Here is a 12,418-nt window from a genome sequence, read left to right on the forward strand (position 1 = left end):
GTGAGACCAGAAGAGAGGAAGGTGGACGGGAAGGGAGAGGGGGAGATGAAGTAAGGAGCTGGGAAGTGATAGGTGGAAGAGGTAGAGGGCTGGTGAAGAAGGAATCTGATGGAAGAGGACAGTGGACCATGAAAGAAAAGGAAGGAGGAGGGGGAACCAGAGGAAGGTGATGGGCATGTGAGGAGAGGAAAGGTGAGAGGGAAATGAGAATGGGAAATAGTAAAAAAAAGAAGAGAGGGAGGGGATGAAATTACTGCAATTTAAAGAAACCGATATTCAGGGCATCAGGTTAGAGGCTACAAGCTACTCTATCTTTGAACAATAATAACCATATAATCTATTTTTGAGCTAGGGATAAAATACTAGATAAAATTAGAGCACTAGAGAAAACTCACAATAAACACAAGTATTTCTGTAGATGCTGGAAATGTTGAGCAACACACACAAAATGCTAGTAAATGCACCTTATTATTTGTTAATTTTTTGTGATAATATTTGATGTGTTGTGTGTGTGAGTTATATAGTATGTACTGTGTTGTTCACCTACCTCCAAGAGGACCACAAACTTGTCTTAGGGTTTGGAGGCTTGCGTGCCTCAGTGACCCAGAGAGCTATGTTGGTTGGAGTCAGGGCCTTGTGCTTTGGCTGTTGATAGGGTCAAGCGTGCCAAAAAGGTCAAAGGGTAGAGGCCAGACTAATAATAGCCCACAGGTCCTCCAGGTTTTGGGGTTCCGATCAAGGCTAACGACCCTGCCTGGTAAAACAAAATTGTTACAGAAACAGCAGGGAACATTCCTTCTATATCCAAGTGTGATGGTAGTCCTGAATCTCTATCTGGGGCTTGCATGACTGACAATAATGCAAACCAGGAGAAAGCTACTAACATGATGAAGGAAGTCCTGAGCACTACCAGATATGGAGGACTTTCATTAGTGCTCTAAATACCAGTGCCATAATGGGCAGTAAGTAAGTAGGTAAGTTGTTCGCCTCGGTCCAGAGGAATGTTGCTGCATTTAGTGGCCAACCTGTGTACAGTTAAAAACAATAAATTGATCTTGAACTTGAACTTGAGTCAAACGATCTGCTTCTGTACCCAAGAATGGATATGAAAATCTAACGAAGTGTCAGATGGGTGCCTATCTAGAGAACCCTGAAGTAATGGTATACAATCAGCAAATCGAACATCAATGGGTAAAATGAGTGAAAGCCAGCAATACTGTAAATAGATCTTTAGAGGGAGACCTTGAATATAAGCCAGAAAGGGCATAATGCCCAATCTGGTCAAACTCACGCTGGGAAATAAACAAAGGACATATTGAACCCATCTTAGTAATTAAATATACTGGCCAAGAAAATGATTGGAACTGAAATATAGACTTGCTTCAAATTATTGCTCAATAGTAACTTATTTACTCAGCAACAATGAAGTTTGATGTATCAGTATGTTAGCCCTGTCCTCCCCATACTGCTGTGAAATATATCACTACAGACATGGTGCATTCAGGAGAAAAACAATACAAAAATATCACAGGAACTTCACAAAAACTATGTCTTTGCTGGTTTACTTTGTCAACTAATAAGTTCCAAAGTCAGCAGAGTTCTAATCAAGTGAATCAACTATGTGTAATTGATCTTTTTTAGCTCTGGATTATCACAGTTGTCCACTAATGATCTCAAAAACATGACCTGGATTGCGTAGGCTGCCTGTTTTAACCGGAGTTTTGCTTTGACATGAAGGGGAATTTAATAGGAAATGAAATTTGTGACATTTGTTTACTGAGAAAAATATGATTGAACATCAACTTGATCAAGCCAACTTGAAACGTTAGTAAAATGGAGATGTAAATGACTGAGAATAGGTGATTAATGAGGCAAGTACAAAGTGTCAATGTGTGGGTAGATTTTCATTCAAAGGAGTATGACAACTTTATTTATAAGATGGAGGCATTGCTGGAAAGTTCAGCTCTCGATGTCTGTCCTTAATTGCTCTTGTTAAAATCAAAATGAGCTCTTTCTGGAAACACTGCTCACCTTGTCACAGGGTTAAAGGAGTGTGTGTGTGTGTGTGTGTGTGTGTGTGTGTGTGTGTGTGTGTGTGTGTGTGTGTGTGTGTGTGTGTGTGTGTGTGTGTGTGTGTGTGTGTGTGTGTGTGTGTGTGTGTGTGTGAGAGAGAAAGAGAGAGAGAGAGAGAAAGGGGCTTCCCCTGCTGTTGTTGCTTTGTTGCTTGTGTTCTGAGCTATTCTGCCGAGCATTGTGGGTATGCTACGTTGGCGCTGGAATGTGTGGTGACACTTGTAAGCTGCCCCCAGCTCACTCGTGGGTGTATTAGTTGTTAAGGCAAATGACACATCCACTGTACGTTTTGGTGTAGATGTGATAAATAAACTTGAATCTTATCCCACACTGTGTTTGGGTAGAAACTTCCAGAATGTAAACCCAACATGGACGAGTATTGAAAATCTCCTTCCATGAAACCACCTTGCAGGAGGAGTCTGCAGTATTCTGTTCACAGCCTGTTGCCTTTGTCTTTTTTGGTGACAGAGAATTCAGGTTTGGGGGTGCTGAGTAACTTAAGGGCACTTTGTAAATGGTGCACACTGCAGACATGGTGGTAGGGACAGTGAATGCATTGGTGAAGGCAAGCCTTACAAGCAGGCTGCTTTGTCCTGGATGGTGAGTGCAGTACCCCGGATAATGCTAAGGTTTATGGGTGTCTGGCACTTCTGCGCAGGCACGTGGATGTCAATGAGCTAGACCAGTGGGAAGAATTTTAAAAGAGAGCTTTTTTCCTTCAGCGGTTTGTTCAAGGCACGACAGTGCAGGCACGTGGACGTCAGCAAGTTAGACTGGCAGGAATAATTTTAAAAGAAGACAGCTTTATAGAACAGGCACCGGAGGAGCGGGCATCAGGGTAGAGGGAGTCAGAGTAGGGGGGCTTTGGCTCAAAGGGGCTTCAGCGATAATGGGTCGAGCTGACGTAAGTTACTTGTGAAGAATAGGAATAGGAAGTGTATCTGTGATGCCGGTGTTCTGTACTGGGTGTCGAATGTGGGATGTCCGGGAGATTCCCAGCCTGGTCAGGCCAGGTGTTTTGAACTGCAGCTCATTAATGACCAAGTTAGGGAGCTGGAGATGTAACTCGATGACATTTGTCTGATCAGCGTTAGTGAGGTGTTGACAGAGAGGATCAAGAGGCAAGTAGTCACACCAGGACCTTGGGAGACAGATAAGTGGGCAACAGTCAGGCTAGGGAAGGACAAGCGTCAGATACTAGTGGGTGCCCCTGTGGCTGTCCCCCTTAACAATAAGTACTCTTGTTTGAGTACTGTTGCGGGGGACGGCCTACCTGGGGGGAGCAACAGTGGCTGCACCTCTGGCACAGAGTGCTCAGAAATGCACAGAGTGGCTCAGAAGGGTAGGGAAAGGAAGAGGATGGCAGCAGTGAGAGGGGACTCTATAGTCAGGAGGTCAGACAGGCGATTCTGTGGATAAAGGAAAGAAAAACGGATGATAATTTGCCTCCCAGGTACCAGGGTCCAGGATGTTTCTGATTGCATCCATGATATCCTGAACTGGGAATATGAACAGCTAGAATTAGGAAGGAAGTTGAAAGGCAGGACCACAAGGTAGTAATCTCAGGATGTTGAGGCCATTACAGAGACTTGGATGGCTCAAGGACAGGCATGGCTACTTAAAGTGTCAGGCTTTAGATGTTTCAGAAAGGACAGGGAGGGGGGCAAAAGAGTTGGGGGTGTGGCACTGTTGATCACAGATAGTGTCACAGCTGCAGAAAAGGAGGAAGACATGGAGGGATTATCTACTGAGTCTCTGTGGGTGGAAGTTAGAAACAGGAAGGGGTCAATAACTCAACTGGGTGTTTTTTATAGGCTGCCCAGTAGTAACAGGGATATCAAGGAGCAGATAGGGAGACAGATACTGAAAAAGTGCAATAATAACAGGGCGGTCATGATGGGAGATTTTAATTTCCCCGATATTGATTGGCATCTCCCTCATTCAAGGGGTTTAGATGGGGTGGAGTTTGTTAGGTGTCTGTCACGAAGAAACTCAACCCAGTGGCATAGAAACCCCACCACCAACTAGCATTTTGGCGCACACCAATGCATGCTCGCTACAGCGTAGAGTGACGCAGAAGTGAAAATCAGGGTTACGGCGCAGGCTGCGGCATAGCCCGTACGCACAAGTATAAATCAGCCTTTAATGTGAGCGAGAATCTAAGACAGATATGAGGGGAATATTTCTCTCAGAAGTTTATAAGTCTTTGGAGCTGTCTTCCTCGAGGAACAGGAAAGGCAGAATCACAAAATCATGGACTTACAGAGCATAGGAACAGGCTCTTCAGCCGACTTGTTCATGTTGACCATTTTAGGGCCAGTGTAGACAGATACTTAATGAGAAGGGGTGGAAGATTTCCAAGGGTGGATAAGACTGCAAAGTTGATATTACAACCATTGCAGCTACAATCTTATAAAATCGACACGCAGGCCTGAGTAGCCTGTGGCCTGGCAATGCCAGGTCAGGAGAGAAAAATTGCTGCTTTCACCTTTTACCTTTATCAGTACTCGGATGAGGAAATATTTATCTAAACATAATGCATCAAGTTCATCACATTAATTTCAGTCAGAGAAATGCAGCTCTCCCTAATCTCACCTTCACACTTGCATCGCAGCCAGGGATCAAGGGCATCATTCATTGGAAGAAGTCTTCAGATAACTTTTGCTCCAAGATAAATGAGGTTACAGACGGAAATATTTAGATTAGATAAAACAGCAAAAAGATAGATGCAAAGTTTCAATGACCTTGGACCCCAAGAAATTGTGAAATTATGAAGCAAGAGCCAAAGCAGAGCAGGAAGGAATAAAGTTGTTCAGGCAAAATAAACATGGAATTCAATAAATCATGAGCTAGTATCAATCTCTCTGTCTCTCTCTCTCACACATACACACACAAATAAACTGTCTCTATTTCTCTCACTCTCTCTCTCTTTCTAGTCCCACTCCCTCTCTCACCATCCCTCTCCCTCTTTCTCTCTCCTTTCCCTCTCCCCCTCCCTCGTTTTTCTCTCCCTCTCTTCCTACCTCTGTCACCCTCTCTCTCACTCTCTCTCTCACTACCTCTCTCGCCCTCTCCCTCTTTCTCTCTCTTCCTCTGCCTTTATCTCCCTCCCTCTCCCTCTCTCTCCATCTCCCTCTTTCTCTCTCTCTCCCTTCCCTCCCTCTCTCACACATTCTTTCCTTTTTCTATCTCTCTCCCTCTCTCTCTCTCTCTCTCTCTCTCTCTCTCTCTCTCTCTCTCTCTCTCTCTCTCTCTCTCTCTCTCTCTCTCTCTCTCTCTTCCTTCCTCTCCCTCTCTCTCTCCCTTGCTCCCCTTCCTTCTCCCTCTCTTTCTACCTCTCCCACTTTTATCCAAAATCTGGCACATTCTACAAGACATTCAAAATCAAATATTTTTAAGAATCAACAAAACACTGAAAATACTTTAAAAATGAAGAAAAATGCAATTAAAGAGTTCAAAACCTGAATTACACTTCATTACATGCAATCATTATTGCAGAACATCCCAGACACTGTGTTTTTTATAATATTCATTCAAGGAACATTGTCTTTGCAAGCTGAACCAGCATTTAGCATTCTGTCTTCAATTGTCCTCGAAGAGGTGGTGTTGAGCTGTCTTCTTGCACTGCTATGGTCCTTATGTTGTGGGTATGGTTTGGTGGTCTGTGGCCTGAACATGACTATCCTCTGGTCCATAGTGCTCTCCATCTCTCCAGGGTGGCACAGTAATGTAGAGGGCAGGTTCATAGCACCAGAGATCACCAATTGGAGTTCAATTGCTGCCTCTACCTGAAAGGAATTCATATGTACACCCCGTGACCATGTGGGTTTCGTTCTGGTGCTCCGTTTTTATTCTCATACTCAAAAGACATATGGTTAGGGTTAGTGAGTTGTAAGCATACTGGCACCAGAAGCATGGTAACACATACCGGTTGCCCAGCACAATCCTTGCAGATTTCATTTACCATAAAAAATGCATTTCACTGTGTCTTTTCATGCTTCAATGTACATGTGACAAATAAAGCTAATCTTTGCAATCTGTATCTCCTGACGAAAGTGGCCATCTGAAGTCATAAGAAGTGTTGACCATATTCGAACACCTTCACACTCCTGACTCAGCAGTTAAAAAACCTGCTGCTTGACATTCTTAATTGTATTTTTTTTACTTTAAAATTATTGAAGAACATTGAAATACACAGGCAGACTTAAGGTTGAAACATTAAATTCAATCAGATTAAAACATTTCTCCTAGAACTGCCAAAGTTTTCGCCCTCCCATTGGAAATCCATGGATTCCAAGCAGATGCAGCCCACAGGTCCCGCAGCCGATGCTCTGCTGAGTGAAAGTTTCTGCTACAGTGTGGCCTCAGATCTGCCAAGTTACTGACAAATCTATCTAACCTCAATTAATTAAGAACACGGCAAGCAGCCCCTTATCTTTGTGCTTCATGACTGCGCCCGCTTATTGGAATGAAAAATAGCCTTGTTTATCCCGGCATAGGGTCAGTAAGTAGATTCCCCACAGTACATGTGGAGTTATTGCAACACACTCACTCCCCTCTGTGAACAAGGAATCTAATGTTGGAGTGCAATCAGGACAAGGCAGTATGGTCCCAGTAACTTTGTTGCAATGAACGAGGCGAACCCAAATGCAGAACACAGGCACAGAGATTGAGTAAGGATGCAGACGTGGGCATGAGCGTTGAACAGCAAACAGGAGAGAGTGCAGGAAAGCAGGAGGCAGGCAGAACTTATCTTGACATGGAGCGTAGAAAGGGAAATGGCAGACAGAACTTTTCTTAGCACGGAGAGACAGAGTTTCACAGGTAAACCTTGGTACTGGAGTTGAACTTAGAAAACATATCTTGACTCGGAGAGACTGAGTTGTGCAGGTAAATCTCGGTCCCGAAGCAAAACTTAGAACACACAATCCTAAGCGGCCAGGAAACATTGATTACCATACTGGCAAAACTAACAATCTGGCAACTAGTGGGTGCAAAGCCAGGGTTCTTTTACTGCAAGTCTTGAAAACCAGATGTGCCACATTCAAAGGAAATTAGGAGAGAATGAAGAATTAACGGTCGGAACTGTGGCACAATCAAAGGGAAATAGGAGAAAATGTGGAATTAACGGTTGGGACAGTGACAAACATAGGTTTGGTTTGCTTTTGCTCAGCTCTGCATAGACCTGTAGCAATTCCTCACAGATTCCAGCCAAGTGTATTTTGATTTATGCAACACACACAAAATACTGGAAGAACCCAACAGGCCAGGCAGCATCTGTGGAAAAGAGAAAACAGTCAACATTTCACGTCGAAACCCCTCATCAGAGCTGAAAAGAAAAGATGAGAAGTTAGAGCAAGGAGGTGGGGGGAAGGGGAGGAAGAAGTGCGAGGTGGTAGGTAATAGGTGAAACTGGGATATGGGGAGGGGTGAAGCAAAGAACTGGGAAGCTGATAGGTGAAGGAAATAAAGGGCTGAAACAGGGGAATCTGACAGGAGAAGGTAGAAGACCATGGAAGATAAGGAAAGGGGAGAAACACCACAGGGAGCTGATAGACAAATAAGGAAATAAGGTGAGAGATGGAAATAGGAATATTGCGGGAAAGCAATCAGGAACTGGCACCACCCAAGCCATGCTCTTTTTTCACTATAGGACCAGAATTAGGCCATTTGTCTCATCTTATCTTTGCTCCTCATGATTTTATGGTCTTATAGATGTTTATAAAAGCACAAGAGGTAAGATTACAAGGGGAACTGTGTGACAACTTTTCTACACAGTGTGGTGGGTAAATGGAATCACCTGCCAGAGGAGGCGGTCGAGGCAGATAATGTTCAAGAACATTCAGACAAGTACATGAATAGAAAAGCTTGAGGAGGAAATGGGCCAAACACAGACAAAAGGGATTAAGTAGATAGGCACCTTGGCCAGCATGGATGAGTCAGGTTGAAGGGCCTGTTTCTGTGCTGTATAACTATGAATAATTTTCCAGTATCATCCCTTGACTTCTTTAATACACAAACAATCTATTAATATCTGTTTTAAATGAACTCAATGACAAAATCTCCACCATCCTCTGGAACAGAAAATTTCAAACTTGCTCCACCAGCTAAATGGGGAAATTTCTCTTCAAACCTCAAAAGTTTAAAGTAAATATATTATCTAAGTATATATATGTCATCATATACAACCCTGAGATTTTTTTTCTTGCAGGCATACTCAATAAATCCGTAATAGAAAAAAACTATAATAGAATCAGTGAAAGATCACACCAACTTGAGCATTCGGTCAGAGTGCAAAAGACAACAAACTGCAAATACAAAAAGGAAGAAATAATAATAACAAATAAACAAGCAATAAATATTGCAAAGATGGGATGCAGAGACCTTGAAAGTAAATGCATAAGTTGTGGGAACCATTCAATGATGGGGCAAGTGAAGTTGAGTGCAGTTATCCCCGTTGGTTCAAGAGTCTAATGGTTGAGGGGTAATAACTGTTCCTGAACCTTCTTCCTGGTGGGCAGAAGTGAAAAGAGAGCACGCTGAGGGTACCTGATGATGGATGCTGCTTTCCTGCAACAGTGCTTCATGTAGGTGTGCTCAGTGGTGGGGAGGGATTTATCTGTGATAACTGGACCATACCCATTACTTTTTGCTGGATTCTCCATTCAAGGACATTTCTGATTCCACACCAGTGTTGGAGTGATTTTTGGGTTTGGCACATTTACATTCAGCAAACGACTCCAGCCACCAATCTTCAAATCTGAATGTAAATTGTAGATTTAATTTAAATTAACAATAGGTTCCTAAAGGCCATGAAGCACAGACCAGACAATGTTGATTAAAGTTAATTTAGATGTCTGACGTGTGGGTGCGAAACAGGAGGGGTGAAGTTTGTGCATAGTTTCAAAGAAAACATTGCAAATATGGAATTGTCCTTTGAGGTATAACACATAAAATACCGAGCCCATGCTGGGCCAGTGAAATCTTCCACAAAAGGGAGGGATGACCCAGTCTTCCTGAGATTGAAGAAGGAAGGCCTGAGTTCAGCCCACCAGAAAGTTTTAGATTTAGGGATAGCGGACCTACTCTGCGATAGTTTCACGGGTCAGTGAGATAGACCAAAGAAAGTACAAGTGAAATCATAAAGTGGCTATGGTGGATGCAGTTGCTGTGACATCACAGAGGGCTTGTTTTGTGTGCCGGAAACCAGGGCATGAAGCACGGGACTGCTGGCAGAGATGTGGGAGGGTGAAGGAGTTGATATGGATTGGAGACAGTGTCCAAAAAAGAGGAAAGAGAAACAAGTGAAAGTCACAGCAATCTCTCACCCCATCAGTGCCCAGTCTAACCAATCTGACTGTCAACAGATTATAGAGCTGGTGAAGATGACTTCTAAAATAGAAAATGATGTGGTGGCGACCACCACTTCCAGCAGTGGTGACCTGGGGATGTACACAACAGCAATGTTAGGGGGCCAGCAATGCAATATGTTAGATGACACAGGGGCATCAGTACCGATAACTGACATACCCTTGCCAACAACCCGACAGGCTCTTTATATTATGGGTACAGGAAGAAAAACAGTGAAAGCAGAAAGAAACAGAACAAATACTCAAACTTGCCAGGGACAGCTTCCAGTGTATATCTGGGTCCGTCCAAATAATGAGGTTACTATCCTTAGAACTGGCATCCTAAGGGAAGCAAGGCCTGTTAAAGATTCAGGAAAGGGAGAAATCATATGGACAAGCCAGGGGCAGTGAATGCATACAACCACAGAGAACACAACATAACCAGCACAGACACACTGACAACTGTGCACAAGTCAGTAATGATGCCTAGGGACACCGGAATGAAGCCCACAAGCACCATCCTAACAGAGGGGGAGGCGCACGAGTGCCAAACGGAAATAAAACTGGAAGAAGATGGAGAGGAAGCAGAGGAAATTTTTATAGATGGATTCCAGAGGTACATAGACAGGATGCTAGGGACTGAGTGGGCCATGGTGAAGGAAACAGGTGAAGAATTAGCTTCAGGTGCACTGCCAGGGGCTGCTCAGTTCAGGTGGCGGAACTGGTGACCCTGATAGAGGCAACTGCGCTGCAGTAAACGCAAGCGAGTATTTATAAACACAGACAGCCGAGCTGCCTTCAGGGTGGTGCGTGGTTATCTGGTGGCATGGGCACAGTACCAATTTGTAACCTCAACAGGGGCAGGTATTCAGCACGGGCACCTGATACAAGAACTGCTGGAAGCAGTGAGTCTGCCCGCATAGGTGGTAAGGAGCAGAAATGAAATGAGTGGGCAGATATCAGTACGAAGAAGGTAGCAGATGAACAAGGGGCAATTGAAATTGCAAGTATGCAGGAAGAAATGACTGAGGCCAGTTTAGTTAAATTATATGACGAGGCGGAGGCAGAGGAGGAGATGGAGGAGACAGGGAGCAAAGGAGGGACCAGATGGAAGCTGGACAAATGGGGAGGATGGAGTTGTGGTGGCCCCACTATGTATTAGGCAGATACTACTGAAGTTATATCATGGGGTGCTGCATCAGGGAAGGCAGAGCAGGATCACGATACTCCGCCGGCACTAGTGGTGGCCAACGATGGACGGGGATGTTGAGAAATTCTGCCACCATTGTATTATTTGTGCCCAGCATAACCCTGGCAAGGGTAGAAAGCTACAGCTGGCAAATCATCCACTGTGGAGGGGACACTGGGAGAACATCCAGATGGACTTCACGGGACCCCTGCCAAAAAGCAGGGGGAGGAGCTACTGTCTACTCTGGATCGCTTCACCTGGGGGGTAGAGGCTTTCCCAGCAAAGGATTGCGCTGCAAGCACGCTGCATGGATTCTACCTCAGGAAATCCTACCAAGGTGGGGAATCCCAGACCAGGTGGACTCGGATCAGGGAGCACATTTCACAGGGAAAGTGACGGAGGAAATGTGCCGACTGTTAGGGTTTCGACAACGGTTCCACGCACCCTACCACCCTCAGAGTTCAGGTATTTTAGAACCAAACAATCAGGAATGGCTTAGCCGAAGCTACAGCTGGGACGGGAAAGACATGGGTTGATATAACCCGTACAATTCACCTTTGTGTTGCTCCCACAGGCAGATCAATGGATAAAGTGTACCCAGTAGCCTTGTAATTACAGAGAGCATAAGAGATGAACACCAGCCATGACCAGAGGTGATGGAAACGCACCCACAGCAAACACGAAGAAGACACCGAGAGTGTGACAGAAACCAGTGAATATCATGTTAAGGTGGCGATTGATAACGGTACTCTGTAATGAAGGCTGGTTGTGGAAGGTAGATGATTAGTTGAATAGCATAGAACAGAAAATATATTGGGGAAAATTGATGGGGAAGGATTAAGGTTAAAGCAGAGACAGCAGGTTCCACAACTTCGATGGCATGGCAAACTGAGGAAGATTGCACACGACATCTAAAGGCAGTCACCCTGCCAGAATAGGGAGTGAATGAGCTGGGCCTCTTCAGCAGTCCGGCCGGCGATCGACTGGACAGCTTATAAGGGGAGGAGTCCTTACAGTCATTCAAATAGAGCCTAAACAACACCTTCCTGTACATTGAAGATACCCATTAATATATTCTCCACTACACACCTACTGTATTGTAGTACACTTCTGTCCTAAATGGTTTAACCCCTTAATCTGGGACTGGGACTCTCAACAGGAACATTCACTCTAGCCTGTTGAATCTTACTTTGTCTCCGTCAGTTCCAATGAGATAACATAGAGTCTTAGAATTGGACAGTCAAACAGCATGGGGACAAACCCTTCAATTTAAATTGTCCATGTGGTCCAATTTGCCTATTTCAGTTACACACACAAAATGCTGGAGGAACTCAGCAGGCCAGGGAGCATCTATGGAAGAGTATTGTTGATGTTTTGGGCCTTTCATCAGAAATGGAGGTAAAAAAGATGAGGAGTCAAACTTAGAAGGAGGGGGGGAGGGGAGGGAGAAACACAAGGTGATAGGTAAAAGGGGGAGGGGTGAAGTAAAGAGCTGGGAAGTTGATTTGTGGAAGAGTTACATGGCTGGAGAAGGGGGAACCTGACAGAAGAGGACAGAAGGCCATGGAGAAAAGAAAAAGAAGAGCACCAGAGGGAGGTGATGGGCAGGTAAGGAGATAAGGTGAGAGAGGGGAAAGGTGATGGGGAATGGTGAATTGGGGGTGGGGGACATTACCAGATGTGAGAGAAATCAATGGAGGCTACCCAGACAGAATATAAGGTGTTGCTCCTCCAACCTGAGTGTGGCCTCATCGCGACAATAGATGAAGCCATGGGCTGATTCTTCCTCCCCTCCTCCCACCTTCTA

Source organism: Hemitrygon akajei, chromosome 3 (assembly GCF_048418815.1).
Source record: "Hemitrygon akajei chromosome 3, sHemAka1.3, whole genome shotgun sequence".
Classification (NCBI taxonomy): Eukaryota; Metazoa; Chordata; class Chondrichthyes; order Myliobatiformes; family Dasyatidae; genus Hemitrygon; species Hemitrygon akajei.